Source organism: Cupressus sempervirens, chromosome 11 (assembly GCF_028749045.1).
Source record: "Cupressus sempervirens isolate cs-2001-9-10 chromosome 11, ASM2874904v1, whole genome shotgun sequence".
NCBI classification, from domain to species: Eukaryota; Viridiplantae; Streptophyta; class Pinopsida; order Cupressales; family Cupressaceae; genus Cupressus; species Cupressus sempervirens.
In genome coordinates this window covers 643,997,006-644,012,066 of record NC_143128.1, presented here as the reverse complement: position 1 = coordinate 644,012,066, position 15,061 = coordinate 643,997,006, and positions in this window count along the sequence as shown.

Here is a 15,061-nt window from a genome sequence, read left to right as displayed (position 1 = left end):
TCCAATAATTGATCTATATAAGGTCTAATCTACTTCTTTGGAATCATCATCTTTGGTAAGCTTGAGTTCAATACACATAGGGGTACCAACTGGTTTAGAATCTTCCATGCCAAACTTCTTGAGTATCTCCTTGATATACTTAGATTGAGTAATGTAGATACCATTCTTGTCTTGTTGTATTTGTAATCCAACAAAGAATTCTATCTTACCAAACATGGACATTTCAAACTCTTTGTTCATTTTTTCTAAAAATTCTTTGCATTGATCATCATTCCCTGTAAATAGAGTATCATCCACAAATATCTTTGCCAATACAATCTTGTTATCTGGTCCTTCCTTGATATACAAATTACTATTATCATTAGTTCTTTGAAAACCACTCTATATAAGGTAGTTATGTAACCTTTCATACCATGCTCTAGGAGCTTGTTTTAGACCATACAGTGCCTTGTGTAATTTGCAGACCATGTCATTTTTGTCTAAATCAACAAAACCTTGTAGTTGCTCAATGTAGACTTCTTTATAAAAAATACCATTGAGAAATGCATATTTAATATCCATTTGATATAATTTGAATCCTTTGTGTGTTGCATATGCAAGTAAGGTCTAAACACCTTCCAATCTTGCAACATGGGCAAAAGTTTTACCATAGTCAATGCCTTCTTCTTGAGAATAGCCTTTACATACTAATCTAGCTTTGTTTCTTGATACTTGTCCATCTTCATTCAGCTTATTTCTGAATACCCATTTTGTTCCAATCACATTTTTATCTTTAGGCCTAGGAAAAAGAGTCCAAGTTTTGTTCTTTTCTATCTGTTCTATTTCTTCATTCATTACCTCAATCCAACTTTCATTTTCTATAGTATCCTTAACACTTCTAGGTTCAAAACCAACAAGTAAAGATGTACCTTTCAATTTTCTTCTTTTCATAGTACATTCTAATTTATCTCCAATAATCTGATCAGGTGCATGATTCCTTTTGAGATATTTTCCCAATATAGGCTCTTTTCCTTTTGAATGAATTACACTATCTTCATTTTGAATTTCAACTTCAAGCTTGGGTTATTTAGACTTGGTAGGCATTGGCTTGGTAGCCTCAAAATGTGACTTGGATCCTTGTGATTTGGTTTGTACTTCTGGCAACTTGGTAGTTGTGGAAGACTTGAGAAGTGAAGTCTCCTTATTGTTAGATGTGTATGGCAATGTATCAGGTTTGAAATAAACAAATCTTTTGTAATCTTTCGGTTGCCTTTTGCTTTCTTCTTTATTTTTTTTTGCAAACTCATCAATTCTCAGATGTGCACTTTCTATGATTTTATGAGTAGACAAATTCAAACATTTATATGCTTTGCTTTTGCAAGAATATCCTAGAAATATACCTTTAGCATCTTTTACATCAAACTTGCCTTTTCTAGAATCTTTCAAGATATAACATTTTCTTCCAAATACTTTTAGGTAACTTACATTGGGTTTGTAGCCATACCATAGTTCATAGGGAGTCTTATCTAAATTCTTCTTCAACTAAACTTAGATCAAAGCATGGATTGCAGTGTTGATGGCTTCCTTCTAGTATTTGATAGCAACATTCTTTCCAATCATTAGAGTCTTTGCACAATCCATGATGGATTTGTTTCTTCTTTCAACTATTCCATTCTATTTAGAAGTACCAGGGGTTGATACTTGCCTTTTGATTCCTCTTTCAATGTAGAAATTATTGAATTCATTGGAGATGAATTTACCATTTTTGTCTGATCTTAAGAATTTCAATCTTTTTCCAATTTCTTTTTCTACTCTTGCTAGATACCATTTGAATTTCTCAAATGCTTTTGACTTTTCTCTAAGATACATAATAGTCATCATTCTTGAGTAGTCATAAAAAAAAAGAATAATTTTTTTTCTCCACTATAACTTTCTATTCCAATTGGTCCACATAGGTTAGTATGCACAATTTCCAAGACATCTTAAGATTGATAGTTTTTGCTCTTAAAACTAGTCTTTCCCATTTTGTCAATTTGACAATTCTTGAATAATCCAACATCTGGTTTCTTCAAACTAGGGATACCTCTTACTTTTCTAAATTTTCTTATCTTGACCATATTATCAAAGTTTACATGACATAGTCTTCTATGCCATAACCAACTTTCTTCTATTTGAGAAATAAAACATGAGCAATCACCAAGATCAAGATAAAATAGGTTACCTTTTGTTTGTTTGCCTGATCCAATCAGATCCCCTTTGTCATCTAGCAGTCTTACCTTGACATGCATGAATTTTACCTTGAATCCAATGTTGATTAGCTGTGCTACACTTAGTATGTTATGTTTTAGTCATTCAACCTAGTAGGCATTGTCACATACAAGTTCATTGGTTAATGATATGCGACCTTTCTCTTTTATACAAGAAGGTTCATTATTTCCAAACCTTACACTACCTCCTTCATAGTGTTCAAATTTTGTTTTGTCTCTAGTCATATGATGTGAACATTACTATCTATGATCCATATATCATTTTTATTAACATGAGAGATAAGTGTCATCTTATCTCCTTCATCATCAAATTCATCTTTGACAACAATGTATACTATTTCATCCTCATAGTTATTAGAATCCTTAGCTATAAAGAAAGTTTTCTTACCTTTGTCCTTGTATGATTTGTAATTTTTGAAATCCTTTTTACCTTTATACTTGTGACTATTCTTCTCATCCTTGCTCTCTTTTTTTGGGCACCTAATAGCAATATGACCAATTTCTTCACATGAAAAATAGATTAGAGGAACTTTACCTTTGTATTTTCCTCTACTTCTAGAATATTTCTTTGCGACTGAAGCTTCAACAACTTCAAGATCACTATCTAAGATTTCCTCAGTTTCTTCTTTACTATCAGACTAATTTTCCTTTATCTTCTTGCCTTTTTTTTGAGTGAAAATTTGGCCTCAAATGCAGATTCAATATTTTTGAAAGCTGGAACATAATTGTCAAAATTCTCTAGCTCAAAAGCTGTCAATCTTCCTACCAAAGCATCCAAAGTTAACTTGTGATTTGGATCACACCTCTTTTCTTGAATAGTAGATACTTTAATTGCATTGATAGGAAGCAATTTTCTGAGAACTTTAGTTACAATAGTATCTTCCTTGATTTCTCTTCTAGAAGCTCTGATTGCACTGAGACTAGCTTTGATTCTTTCCACATATTTGGCAACATTTCCATCTTCTCTCATTCTCATTTGGTCAAACTATCCTCTAAGGCTTCTTCTTTGGCTCTCCTTACATTTTCATCACCACCATAGATGTCCTTTAGCTTGTTCCACATATCAAAAGTAGTTTTGCAGTCTTTGATCTCATCAAATTCATCATAGTTGAGAGTAGATGCAATATCAATCATCATGATGTTATGATTCTTTTTCTTAACAAGATCTCCAATAGATAATGTACCAGTAGGATTTTTGTATTCTTCATCAAGGTATTGTCAACTTGAATCACTAATGGTGGCTAGATGAAGTCTCATGAGTCCTTGCCATGCTAAAAAGTTGTCTTTGTTTAGCTTTGGAATCTCTCTCTTGTAAGACATCCTGATCTTTAGCTTAGATCCTTCAAACCTTTCCTACAAGAACAAAAAGCTATGATACCAATTGTTGGAAATATAAGAGTAATATAGAGGTGGGGGATGAATCAATTACCACAAAAATAAATCCTAGATCCCTTAAATGTCAACAAAAGTAAACTAATAAAATTTATTATAGCTACAGCTCGGTAAACATATAGAAATTGTTGTAATTTGGTAAATGTAGAGTATGTATTACTTTAGTAGATCTAACATTAATAGTAATAATTTGCAAACATGAGAGAAAGGAAATGAACACAGGAGATACCAGATTTAACATGGAAACCCAATATGGAAAAAATTGGCAATGTAACTAGTTACTATTTTTCACTCGTCTTAAGTGAACCCTGTTAGGAGCCAACTTGGTTAAAGGTTAGAAAAAACACTATTAGGTGTGATTTTTTTAGAGAATTTAATCACCTTGTTAGGAGTGGCCTGGTGAGAGGTCTTAAAATAATTCAATGAAATTGTCACCTTGTTAGAGGATTTACAATTGGCTATTAAACCATTTCTATTAAGAGATTTTAGATCACTGCTACAATGGTTAGTGAGTAACAATGAAATGACCTAATTGTGATGCAACTAAATTGCTGAATCTAGATCTTTGTTCTACTTAAATTTTGATCCTCCTTGATCGAATATTAATTTTCTGCTCCATAAGGATATCTATTTATCCTTCAAGTTCACTCTCACTCTTTCTTTCTTAATTCAATCAACACACTTGCACACACTTGAAAACCACAACTTGACCTTATATTTATATCATCTAGATTTTCAAGTCAGCTCATACAAATTAGAATGACCACTAATCATTACCATAGTCAGCTAGAACCAATACTTAAAATAATTAAGCTTCTCATGCAAAAACAACCAAATCCTTTATTAGCTGACCCTGCTTTATAAACACTAGTTCTGAGATGATCTCTTGTGTTAACTAATAGAAGTTTGACTAACACTATGAACTTGCAAAAATCCTTTGGTAACTAAGTGAACTAAGTTAGCACTAACTCTGTCCAACTTTCCTTTGTTAACCATGTGAATTTGGTTAACACAATTTTTTGCCATAATTTCCTTCAACATCCAAGTGAGCTCAATAAACACTGTCTTCATAGAGTAAACTTCAGGAATGCTCAGTAGACAATGAAAATTGTCTTGCTGACCAAGTGAGCTTTGTAAACATTAATTGACAACTAATATGATATTTATGTGATATCAAAGAAAATAAACAATTAGACAATTGTATCCAACAATGAAGTTCTTAGCAAAGTCAACAAATTATATAATATTGCCAATGGGAAAAGTCTCCTTACACATTCTAAATTGTTGATCCAACTAACAAGACCTGTAACTATGTCTTGCATACTTGTAAAAAATATTTGTCTTGAAATCTAAAATAAAACTAGCCACATTGATTTCTTTTGTAACCAATTCACATTCAGACCCCTCACCCACTCTTCAATGTGTATTTTACCATTTCATATACCTTTTTTTTAACTATTGTCTTCCCAAGATCTTGTGCGCACCCCTCATGGAAACATGTGTCAAACTTGGATAAGCCACCACATTCTGAACATTTCTCATTTAAGCAAGCATTTCTATAAAAGAAACAACCATCAACTCTATGACATAAAAATTGATTTAGCAAGTCACTTGATGATTTTGGAAGACCACTAGCACCACAATTCTCCAACGTTTCTTTACTATGCAAAGTAGAATGGATGGAATGCAATAGTTCATGGTGCATAGAAAACTTGACATGATATTTGCAACAACATGTATTTTGAATTTTAAGTGGCACACAATAAAATGTCTTCAAAGATTCAAAATCCCTTTGTGATATATGAAGACTTGGATGACACTCTCTAAATTGTTTGAAAAACATAGTTTGACTTACCTCCAAATCATGTTTAGGATGTGGTGTGTGGTCTCTGATGCTATTTCTCAACTTTAACGCATCTTTAGCATTGGGTGATACTCTTGAGCTAGAGTGCCAAAATTGTGTAATTTCTTCCTTCACATCATCGGATAGCTTCTTATAAAAATGTAGAAGTCTCCCACTAAAAGCCCATGTTTCATTTTGAAGAGGATCATCAATTCTCTCTCATCTACTAAGCACTCTTCTAAAAGTAGTACAATTTAGGTTCAAGTCAATAAAATTTTGTCTCATATATCTACCCTTTCTCAAATGATGACTTACTGAAAAGGTTGTAATAACCCTTCATGTAGCTCTCTTATCCTTCTCTCTGCTATTTTTTCCTATGCTATTGAGAGCACTGAAAAGATTTTTCACAATAATGGCATCTCTTTCCAATTTTTTATTGACACAAATCTTCAATTTGGAAAACATAGGTTTCATCTTTTGCATCTTTAATAAGTGTATCAAAATTTGACATTGGTCCACCACTGTCTCATTACTGAAAAACATCTTATATAGTCTTGAAGCCCATAACTGAATGGTTCTTTCTGATTTTTTCCTTTCCTAATTGGTAATAATCATTTCATCAATTTCAATTATCCATTTTTGTGTTCTAGAACCTTCATGTCATTTATAATTAGGAGATATCTAAGGTTCCTGTGCATTGTCATGTTCGGCATGGTCAATCATGTAATTTAAATTATGACCTGGTAGCATTTCATTCTCCAAATTTTCATTCTTTAAATTTTCAATCCCAACATTATCATTCTCAATTGGTACATTTTCATTCCCCAACTACACATATTCATTATCTGACTCTATGATTTCACCTTTGACCAATACATCAACTTGACTCACAGTTAACATACCTTGTCTTTTCCTTTGGTGATTTACCTTGTCCTTATCTCTATATGCTGAAATGTCTTCATTCGATACATTCCTTTTGCGTTTAGCCTTTTGATGACTATTGCTCCCTAGTCAGATGACAATATCACACACCTAATGATATATTATTGAACCTTTTTCGATCGTTTGGGCCCCAAAAAGTTAGTTTTCCCAAAACCCATGAAAATGGCCCACAAAAACCAATATTTTTGGGTCTTTAGTGATAGGGAATATGTTGGAAAAATCATGCAAGTTTAATTGAGTAATATCCAATATCAGATCAGATATCTGATATTTATTCCCAAATTTTGGATGGAATCATAGGCAATGTAACAAATTTCATTAATATATATATATATATATATATATATATATATATATATATATATATATATATATATATATATATATATATATATATATATATATATATATATATATATATATATATATATATATATATATATATATATATATATGATTATTATATTATATTATTATAATTATTATTGTTAAATATAATAATGTTATATATGTTATTATTATTATGACCTATAAATATTATATATATATATATATAAAATTATGTCCTTATGGACACTAGGATCTCTAGGGACACATTTGGTCGGTTCCAATGCATCAAGAGGGGTCATAGGTTAACCTATGACCCCTCTCGACACATTTCATGAGAATCTATGTTCTCGGGGGCTCTAGGACCCAAGGACGCAATTGGTTGTGTCTAATGTGTCAAGATGGGCCATAGGTTAACCTATGACCTCTCTTGATGCATTTCATGACAATATATGTCCCTAGGGGCCCTAGGACCCCTAGGGATGCATTTGGTTGGTTCTAATGTGTTGAGAGGGGTCATAAGTTAACCTATGACCCCTCTTGACACATTTCATGACAACGTATCTCCCTAGGCACCTTAAGACCCCTAGGGATGCAATTGGTTGGTTCTAATGAGTTGAGAAAGGTCATAGGTTAACCTATGACCCCTATAGACATATTTCATGGTAATGTACACATTTGGTTGGTTTTAATGCATCGAGAGGGGTCATAAGTTAACCTATGACCTCTCTCAATAAATTTCATGATAACATATGTCCCTAGGGGCCCTAAGAAATCTAGGGATGCATTAGGTTGGTTCTAATGTGTCGAGAGGGGTCATAGGTTAACCTATGACCCCTCTCAATGCATTTCATGATAATAAATGTCCCTAGCGTCCCTAGGGTCCCTAGCAACGTGTTTGGTTGGTTCAAATGAGTCAAGAGGGGTCATAGGTTAACCTATCACCCCTCTCGATGCATTTCATGACAATGTATGTCCCTAGGGCCCTAGGGACCCATTTGGTTGGTTCAAATGCATCAAAAGGAGTCATAGGTTAACCTATGATCCCTTTCAACATATTTAATGACAACATATGTCCCTAGGGGCCCTAGTAGCCCCAAGGACACATTTGGTTGGTTCTAATGCATCTAGAGGGGTCATAGGTTAACCTATGACCCCTCTTGATGCATTTCATGACAATGTATGTCCCTAGGGGCCCTAGGACCCTGAGGGATGCATTTAGTTGGTTCAAATGCATCAAGAGGGGTCACAGGTTATCCTATGACCCCTCTCAATGTATTTCATGACAGTGTATGTCCCTAGGGGCCCTAGGGCCCCTAGAGACCCATTTGGTTGGTTTGAATGTGTTGAGAGGGGTCATAGGTTAACCTATGACCCTTCTCAATGTATTTCATGACAACGTATGTCCCTAGGGCCCCTGGGTCCCTAGGGATGCATTTGGTTGGTTCCAATGCATTGAGATGGGTCATAAGTTAAAACCTATGACCCCTCTTGATGTATTTCATGACAACCTATGTCCACTCTCAATGCATTTCATGACAACATATGTCCCTAGGGGCCCTCAGACCCCTAGAGACCCATTTGGTTGGTTTGAATGCATTGAGATGGGTCATAGGTTTACCTATGATACCTCTCGACATATTTCATGACAATATATGTCCCTAAGGGCCCTAGGGCCCCTAGGGACGAATTTGGTTGGTTCTAATGTGTCAAGAGGGGTTATTATTATTATGACCTATAAATATAATATATTAATATATATATATATATATATATATATATATGATTATTATATTATATTGTTATATCCCTAGGGACCCTAAGGCCCCTAGGGACACATTTGGTTGGTTCCAATGTGTCGAGAGGGGTTGTAGGTTAACCTATAATGTCTATCGATGCATTTCATGACAACATATGTCCCTAGGGACCCTAGGACCCGTAGGGACACATTTGGTTGGTTCTAATGCATTGAGAGGGGTCATAGGTTAACCTATGACCCATCTCAATGTATTTTATAACAACGTATGTCCCAAGGGGCCCTAAGACCCCTATGGATGCATTTGGTTGGTTCTTATATGTCAAGATGGGTCATAGATTATCCTATGACCCCTCTTGATGCATTTCATGACATCATATGTCCCCAGGGGTGCATTTGGTTGGTTCTAATGCGTCGAAAGGTGTCATAGGTTAACCTATGATACCTCTTGATGCATTTCATAACAACATATGTCCCTAGGGGCCCTAGGGCCCCTAAGGACACATTTGGTTGGTTCCAATGTATCCAGAGGAATCATAGGTTAACCTATGACCCCTCTTGATGCATTTTATGACAACATATGTCATTATAGGCCCTAAGATCCCCAGGGACACAATTGGTTAGTTCTAATGCATTGAAAGGGGGTCATTTGTTAACCTCTGACCCCTCTTGATGCATTTCATGAGAACATATGTCCCTAGGGGCCCTAAGACCCCTAGGGATGCATTTGGTTGGTTCTAATGCATCAAGATGGGTCATACATTAACTTATGACCCCTCTCAATGTATTTCATGACAATGTATGACCCTAGGGGCCCTAGGACCCCAAGGGATGCATTCGGTTGGTTCAAATGTGTTGACAAGGGTCATTTGTTAACCTATGACCCCTATCAATGTATTTTATGACAATGTATGTCCCTAGGGGCCTTAGGCCCCTAGGGACCCATTTGGTTAGTTTGAGTGCATCAAGAGAGGTCATAGGTTAACCTATGACCCCTCTCGATGCATTTCATGACAATGTATGTCTGTATGGGCCCTAGGGCCTAGAGATGCATTTGGTTGGTTCCAATATGTCAAGAGGGGTCATAGCTTAACCTATGACCCCTATTGACGCATTTCATGACAACATATGTCCCTAGGGGCCCTACAACCCCTAGGAATGCATTTGGTTGGTTCTAATGCATCAAGAGGGGTCATAAGTTAATCTATGACCCCTCTCGATGCATTTCATCACAACATATGTCCCTAGGGGCCCTAGGACCCCTAGGGACACATTTGGTTGCTTCTAATGCATTGAGAGAGGTCATAGGTTAACCTATGACCCCTCTCAATGCATTTCATGACAACGTATGTCCCTAAGAGCCCTAGGTCCCCTAGGAATGCATTTGGTTGGTTCCAATGCATCGAGAGACCTATGACCCCTCTTGATGTATTTCATGACAACCTATGTCCCTAGTGGCCTTAGAACTCTCAGAGATGCAATTAGTTGGTTCTAATGCATCAACCTATGACCCCTCTTGACACATTTCAAGACAACATATGTCCCTAGGGGCCTTAGGACCACTAGGGATGCATTTGGTTGGTTCTAATGCGTCAAGAGGGGTTATAGGATAACCTATGACCCCTCTCGATGCATTTCATGACAACGTATGTCCCTAGGGGCCCTAGGACCCTGAGGGACACATTTTGTTGATTCAAATGCATCAAGAGGGGTCATAGGTTAACCTATGACCCCTCTTGATGTATTTCATGACTGCACCTTAGGGACCCTAGGGACCTGTTTGATTGGTTTTAATATGTTGAGAGGGGTCATAGGTTAACCTATGATCCCTCCTAACATATTTCATGACAACGTATGTCCCTAGGGGCCCTCGGGCCCCTAGGGACACATTTGGTTTGTTCCACTGTGTCAAGAGGGGTCATAGGTTATCGATGCATTTCATGACAAAATATGTCCCTAGGGGCCCTATGACCCCTAAGGATGCATTTGGTTAGTTCTAATGCATTAGGAGGAGTCATAGGTTAACCTATGACCCCTCTTAATGCATTTAATGAAAACATATGTCTTGAGGGGCATGCATTAGAATCAACCAAATGCATCCCTAGGGGTCTTAGGGACCCTCAAGACATATGTTGTCATTAAATGCATTGAGAGGAGTCATAGGTTAACCTATGACCCCTCTCAATGCATTTCATGACATCATATGTCCCTAGGGGCCTTAGGACCCCTAGGGATCCATTTGGTTGGTTTCAATGTGTCAAGAGGAGTGATACGTTAATCTACCCCTATCGATGTATTTCATGGCAACATATGTCCCTATGGCCCTTAGGGACTGAATTGGTTGGTTCAAATGTGTTGACCTATGACCCCTCTTGACGCATTTTATGGCAATAGTATATTTAATAATAATATAATATTGTATATTTTAATATAATAATATATTATTAGATTATATAAAAATAATAATCATATATATTACTAGATTATATATTTAATAATAATAATAACCATAAATATTTTTATAAATAATAATAATCTTATAATATTACTATATACATTTAATAATAATAATATTTATCATATATATTACTATATTATATTTAGTTATAATAATAATTATATTTATAAGTATATTATATTTAATAATAATAATCATAATAATCTTCTAAAATTTCCCTCCAAAATTTCCAATGTGGGTGGTTTCCTTCCCAATTGGAAAATTTAGAGTAATCAGATACCCGATTTCATATCAAGTATCTGATCTATAATCAGATACCCAATTTGAAATAAGGTATCTAATTAGGCTTGGTATTTACCAAACCTATTTGGTCAACCCAAAAAACATGTTTGAGAAGGGTTTCACTGACACTTAGATTTCAAGTAGGCTTTTGAAAATGTTATTTTCATCAAAATTGAATGAAACAAAAAGAGTTTTTAATAACACTCTCAAGATTCCATTGATATAATATTTATCAAATTCTAAGTTTGATAAGTATTTATTAGTTAATTTTTATTGAAGATGATTGTAAAGTATTGATTGACATATTGATTAAAAAATAGCTATGACTTTCAAAAGGTATAACATTTTTTAGATGCAAAAGTTGTGTCACATTATGCTTCACCTAGTATAAGCAAAAAAAATAAAAAATTAATTTGGTAAAATTTTCAATTAGTTAAGGTTTTCAGACATGGGAGTTTTTTTTATTCTTAAAAAGTTTTGATAGAAAATTCATATTTAATTATTTATTTGAATTAAAAATACCCAAAAATATGCATCACATCCAAGCATGAGTCTAATTTTTATATCTATAATTATATTAAAAAATATTATCATTTGATTTTGATTAAGGTGGTCATAAATACACCTACTTTTTATTTCTGCCTTGAAATTTTCATAGTACTGCATTAAAATCTAAACTTTTGACCAATCAAATATTTTTTCCTCTAGATAAGGCCTAGTAGTTTAGAAATTACATTCAATTTCCTATAGATTATTTTCTTACTACTTTTTGACATAAAGTCCAGAACCACTTTAAAATTATGTGTCAAGTTGACATAATCTTGATTTGCTGGTTTTTCACAGCCACTTAAGGCCATAGTTTGGTTGACCATGATCCTACACATACCCTAAATTTTATTGATAATCAACATCAACTAAACTTTACTCATCTTACTCTATATCACTTGATAGACACTAAAATTTTACTTTTCTTAGCTCCAAATGATTTTCTGCTTGGCTTACACTAACTTTTCTCGGCACCTACTATGTAGATTGTTATGCGTGTTAGACATACTATGTTTAACTCGTACTTATGAACTTAATCAGTGTATCCATCCTTTGCAACCTTAAGTAGATTATCAATGCACTATAATATCACTACCTTAGCTGATCCTTGTACTCCTTTTCCATATCATAACTCAACCTTTCCTCTAGGTGCTATTGTTACCTCATTTGATCAAATCCTCTTCATTAATCAAATAAATGATAGTACTCAAATCATCTAAGCAATTGTCTTACCAACAAGTAGTAAGTTTGAAATTAGTGAAAAAATAATGATTGAAATACATTTTCATACTTCTATCAATCTATTTTCAATAATGCTCTCTGATATATTTATTTACTAATATTGGGAGTGACAAGTGTTGATTGTGAGAGAAAAGCTATGGAATTTGTTGGTTTGGGATATGACTAAAAAGGCCTCAATTTTGATGTGTGTATAATTGAAATTCTTAAATATAGTCAATTAAAAATTGAATTAGGAAATAGAATCATATATATAATAAGGGAAATAATGATATTTTGTACATTTGTGCACTATAGTGAGAGTTGTTGCAATCGAGACTCTTCATTTTTTTTGATAAATGTGTATGGATTTTTTTTCATCATTGGATATCAATCAAAGGAGGACGATGGTTCTATATGAAGATTGTCTACTGATTTAACTCTTGATATAGTTATAAAAGTCAAATCTTTTTGTTCTATGTTACCAATACCAATTGTTATTTTGTGAAGTGTCGATCCTTAGGATTTATGTATGGTGAGTGCACATGAAAGAGATAGTTATTTTTCTCTATGATTACTAAGGAATATAGGTAATTTTTTTGGGTCATCTTGGTTCCAAGGTGGGCCATTGTAATTATCAAATCAGATAACCACATATAGAGGTGGTTATGAGGGTTTATAGCCAAGTGTATACACAATATATACCACCTCCTAATTGATCCATTTGCAAGACCCATTTGAATTCATAGCTTTTTTATTAGCATTTTTTGTTGGCCTCTACATAGCAAGAGTTTTTTTGGAAGTCAGTCAAGATCACTATCAATGTCAATAGGAAGATTGAGCAATTTAAGCATTATTTTGTTGTGTAGCCCCACTAAATTGATTGTGGAGTAAAGGTGTCTTGGTTGGTCAAATGCACATTGTTTAGAAGCACTTAATATGTTGTTAGTAAAGGTATATTGACTTATTTCTACTATTTGGGTTCTTTTAGATTATAGTTTTGTTTTGTACTAGTTTTTGTTTTAATTTATATAATCTTATGAAAATAGTGGTTGCATTGTTTTTCTACATAGTTAAGATTGTTGTTTGATAAAGGATGACTATTTGATGCTTTGTAAAAAATGATAAAATTGGATGGCATTTTTTTTTTCTTTGTTGGGGTTTCCAAAAATCTTATTTTACATTAGGGCATCTAATAATTTATAGTTGGTGTACCCTAATTAAAATAATATTACTTGCTAGTTTTAAGTTTAACATTTAAGCTAGCAAAGCCTTATTTGATCAAGAGTGGATATTTATGAAATCAATTAAAAATAATAAAAATATGAATATTGTAGAAGAATTTATCATATATCTTTCTTGATTATGCACCGCAGTGTGATTTTAATTTCAATTTGTAAGATAATATCTCAGAGAGCGTGATTTGATTTGTGCATAAGTAATACTTATATTTTTGTAATATTTAAAATACTATGTATATGTTTAAAAAAATTATGTATAGTGTTGGAATTATAGATGTAGTAATTGAGAGGGGCAAGGGGTGAATCAGTTACCACAAAAACAAATCCATAGATCCCTTAGATGTCTTAAAACTTAATTACTACTGTCACTCGGTAGCTACACAGAAAAATGTTGTAACTTGGTAGATTAACTTTTTACTAATCTTTAAGCATTCACAATTATTAACATGTGTGAAAAAGTAAATAACATGAACACAAGAGACACCAGATTTAACGTATAAAACCCAATATGGGAAAAACCACCAAGTAACTAGCTACCAATTTTCACTCTTCTGAAGTGAGCCTTGTTAGGAGCCAACCCTATTAAAGGTTACAAAACAAATTGTTAGGTGTGACCTGATTAGAGGATTTAATCACTCTACTAGGAGTGGCCTTGCTAGAGGACTTTAGAAAAATTTAGTAAAACTATCCACCTTGTTAGAGGATTTACAAAATAGTTGTTAGACCAACTCTATTAAGGGATTTAGGAACTACTACTACAATGGTGAGAAAGTAACAATAAGTGACCTAAATGAGATGCAACTAAACTTTGCTGATATAGATCTCTACTTTGCTTCTCCTCAAGGATATCTGATACTTCTTCAAAATTCACTTATACATCCTTTTCACACAATCAACTCATTTGCATGCTCATTCATTACAATTAGAATCCACAACTTGACCTTTTATTTATACATTACAAGTTGTCAAGTCGGCTCATTTAGAAGTTACATTTACCAATAAACCATACAATAGTCAGCTAAAAGTATTACATTAAACAAATAAAATTTATTTCCCAAAATAATGAAATCCTTCATTGGCTGACCCTGCTCGGTAAACACTGCTTTAGAAAATGATTTCTAGTGTTAACCAAGTGAAGCTCGGTAAACACTGCAAACTCTACAAAATCCTTTGGAGACCAAGTGAACTCAATAAGAACTAACTACAAAATCCTTTGGAGACCAAGTGAACTCAATAAGAACACTGCTAGCTTGGTAGAAATTGATTTCTACCACAGAAGCCTTCAATGCTTGAGTGAGCTTGGTAGAAACT